The sequence below is a fragment of the Myotis daubentonii genome, chromosome X, assembly GCF_963259705.1.
Source record: "Myotis daubentonii chromosome X, mMyoDau2.1, whole genome shotgun sequence".
NCBI classification, from domain to species: Eukaryota; Metazoa; Chordata; class Mammalia; order Chiroptera; family Vespertilionidae; genus Myotis; species Myotis daubentonii.
The window spans coordinates 48,067,135-48,071,334 of NC_081861.1; the positions used below are offsets into that span (position 1 = coordinate 48,067,135).

At 39.5% G+C, this 4,200-nt stretch overlaps 1 pseudogene; it reads left to right on the forward strand.

Moving 5' to 3' along the window:
• Window positions 1-350: 350 nt before the first annotated feature.
• On the forward strand, window positions 351-938 carry LOC132223479 (TIP41-like protein; annotated as a pseudogene).
• Window positions 939-4,200: the final 3,262 nt, after the last annotated feature.

The window sequence follows — 4,200 nt, forward strand, 5'->3', positions numbered from 1 at the left end:
TGAGGTGATATCTTATTGTTGTTTTAATTTGAATTTCTGTGTTGGTGATGTTGAATATCTTTTCATATGTCTGTTGGCCATTTTTAATGGGATTATTTGGGTTTTTTTGGTGTTGAGTTGTATGAGTGTATACGTATCAGATGTATCATTGGCAGATATTTTCTCCCATTCAGTAGGTTGTCTTTTTGTTTTGTTGATAACTTTCTTTGCTGTGCAAAAACTTTCTTAGTTGGGAGGGAAGGGTGAGGTATGGCTGAGCATGGTAAGGGCTCTGAAGCCCAAGGGGGCTAAGCTGCAGTGAGGCAGCGGATCCAGCCTTTTCCACGTGGCTCACGCTGGATACCTTGGTCATGATGATCCATGGCTTCCAGGGCAGCCACTGGGACTTTTTCTTAGGCTCTGAAAGCTGGTGGTGGCCAAAATTCACATCACGAAGTCAGTGGAGGTGGAGAAGTTAGCTAATCAATTGCGTATGCCATCTCTCCCTGAAATGATGTTTGGAGATAACATTTTAAAAATCCAGCATGGTTCTGCCTTGGGGATTGAGTTCAATGCTACACATGCTTTAAGATGTATAAACAACTACCAAGGAATGTTAAAGTAGCCTGTGTGAAGAATGGCAGGAAGGTAGGGCAGAGGGTGAATACTTCAAGGAGGTTATTAAACCGTACCATTTGGCCTCTACAAAGATTATAAGGGAATATTACCTGGAGAATCAAGTTAAAGGTTGTACCTATAACAAATCATATAGATACAGAGAAATTGAAAGCTATAGAACAGAATAAGTTTTTTGAAGAAGTTCTCCTATTTGAGGATGAACTTCATGAGCATGGAGTTTCAATCTTAAAAGTGAAAAGCCTTCCAGCTTTTTCCTGCTGTTGTGGTTTTTCTTGAGAATTGATGGAGTGCTTATCAGAATGAATGCATCCCAGGAATAAATACTACCTGATCATGGCATATGATCTTATTAATGTATGGCTGAATTTCATTTGCTAATATTTTGTTGAGGATTTTTGCGTATGTGTTCATCTGGGATATTGGCCTATAATTTTCTTTCTCTGTAGTGTCTTTAAAAAAATCTTTATTGTTGAGAGTATTACAGATGTCCTTCTTTTGCTTCCCATTGCCCCCCCTCTACCCAATTCCCACCCTGCCCCAGGCCTTCAGGACCCTATTGTATGTGTCCATAGGTAATGCATATATGCATATAAGATCTTTGTTAATCTCTTCCCTCCCCTTCCCCCCTTCCCTCTGAGATTTGTCAGTCTCTTCCAGGTTTCCATGCCTCTGGTTCTATTTTATTAAACAGTTTATTTTGTCCATCAGATTCCTTGTTCACTTATTTTGATTTTTAGGTTCAATTATTGATAGATGTGTATTTATTGCTATTTATTGATCATATTTTTTATCCTTCTTCTTCTTCATTTGGTTTTGGAATTAGGATATTGCTGGCCTAGTAAAATGAGCTTGGGAGTCTTCCTTCCTCTTGAATTTTTGGAAATAGTTTGAGAAGGCTAGGTGTTAGTTCTTTGAGTGTTTGGAAAAATTAACCCGTGAAACCATTCATTTCAGGACTTTTATTTGTTGGGAATTTTTTGATGACTGCTTTGATTTCATTGGTTGCAATAGGTCTGTTTAGATTTTCTGTTCTTTAATTGAATTTATTGGGGTGATATTGGTTAATAGGGTCATATAGGTTTCAAGTGTACATTTCTATGATACATGATCTGTATATTGCATTTTTTGTCCAACATCCAAGGTCATAACATCTTCCATCACCATATATTTGACCTCCTTTACCCTTTGCTACCCTTCCCTCTGGTAACCACCATATTGTTGTCTGTCTGTGACTATGAGTTTCAGTTTTATATCCCACATATGAGTGAAATCATATGGTTCTTAGACTTTTTAACTGAGTTATTTCACTTCACATAATATTCTCAATGTCCATCCATGTTGTCACAAATGACAGTATTTCATCTTTTCTTATGGGTGAGTAGTATTTCATAGTATATATGTACCATATCTTCTTTATCCAGTCCTCTATTGAAGGACACATTGGTTGTCTCCATGTCTTGGCCACTGTGAATAATACTGCAATGAACATAGGGGTGCATATATCTTTGTGAATAAATATATCTTTGCAAATATCTTTGAGTTTTTTGGATTGATATCCAGAAAAGGGATTGCTGGATCATATGGTAACTTTATTTTTAGTTTTTTGAGGAACCACCATATTGTTTTTTATAATGGTTGTACCAGTTTACATTCCCAACAGCAGTGAATGAGGGTTCCTTTTTTTTTACAACCTCTCTAACACTTTTTATTACCTGTCTTATTGATAATAGCCATTATAACAATGTGAGGTGGTATTCCATTGTAGTTTTGATTTGCATTTTCTTAATATCTAGTGAATTTGAACACCTTTTCATATATCTGATAGCCATCTGTATGTCTTTTTGGGAGTGGTGTCTATTTAGGTCCTTTGCCCTTTTTAAAATTGGATTGTTTGTTTGGTTATTGGGGATATTTGTCCTTCTCCAATCTGAACCTTTCTGAATAGCTGTCTTCCTGGCGTATCCCCTCATCCTTACCTTGAAAATCCTTTTTGCCTTTCTCTTGTGTTGGATTCCATTTTCTGGACCTTTTATTTCTGTCAGTTTTGCTTTAACTTCCTCATTTTGGTGGACAAATATCCTCAGTAACTTCCTGAAAATATGGTACATTTCTTTAGATCTTGCATGTCTGAAAACACGTTGTTCTAATATCTCATCTGATTGTTAGTTCAACTGATATAGAATTCTAGGTTGATGTATGTTTCCTACTGCTGTTGGAACAAATTACCCTCAAGTTAGTGTCTCAAAACAGTGCAAATTTATTCTCTATAAGAAATCTGGAACAACCAATTCAAGGGTACACCTAAAAGGTGGAACGGACATCATCCAGAACCACAGGAAGGCTGGCTGAGTGGAAATTTTACAACTAGGAGGAAAGAGAATATCATACCCAGAAGTGCTGAAGTGAAATACTCAGGTGCCGAGTGCGCGCGGAGTGGGCTGGCGGCGGAGGGCATGGTTGTTGTTTTCAATCTGGAGGGAGTTTCAGACTCTGAGCTCCAGATCCAGGCGAGTCTCTAGGGACCCAGACTCAAACGGGAGAAGCGGGACTGTCTGGCTTCGGTCGGAACTCGAAGGCAGCTTTCTCTCCGAGGTTTGCAGCGGTTGCTGGGACTCTGTGAGGCAGAGCCCCTAGGGACGGAACTGAGAGCAGCCATAACTGCTCGCTCAGCCCGCCCTGTTTGATCCCATGCAACCCGCCCTGCCCAAGCCCTGCACAGAGCCATTTGCCAGATAGCCTCAGGCAAAGGCTAGATTAGCACCTCCCCAGAGGACAGAAGTTTTCCCACTGCAGACACAGCTGACTCTCACAGCCAGCTGGCCTGGAGGTCAAATCCCCCCAGTATTAACTACAACAATCAAGGCTTAACTACAACAAGACTGCGCACAAAGACCACTAGGAGGTGCACCAAGAAAGCATAAAAAAAATGCGGAGACAAAGAAACAGGACAAAATTGTCAATGGAAGATATAGAATTCAGAACCACACTTTTAAGGTCTCTCAAGAACTGTCTAGAAGCTGCCAATTAACTTAATGAGATCTACAAGAAATCTAATGAGACCCTCGATGTTATGATAAAGAACCAACTAGAAATTAAGCATACACTGACTGAAATAAAAAATACTATACAGACTCCCAACGGTAGACCAGAGGAGCGCAAGAATCAAGTCAAAGATTTGAAATGCGAGGAAGCAAATAACACCCAACTGGAAAAGCAAAATGAAACAAGAATCCGAAAATACAAAGATAGTGTAAGGAGCCTCTGGGACAGCTTCAAGCGTACCAACATCAGAATTATAGGGGTGCCAGAAGATGAGAGAGACCAAGATATTGAAAACCTATTTGAAGAAATAATGACAGAAAACTTCCCCCACCTGGTGAAAGAAATAGACTTACAGGTCCAGGAAGCGCAGAGAACCCCAAACAAAAGGAATCCAAAGAGGACCACACCAAGACACATCATAATTAAAATGCCAAGAGCAAAAGACAAAGAGAGAATCCTAAAAGCAGCAAGAGAAAGAAACTCAGTTACCTACAAGGGAATACCCATACGACTGTCAGCTGATTTCTCAACAGAAACTTT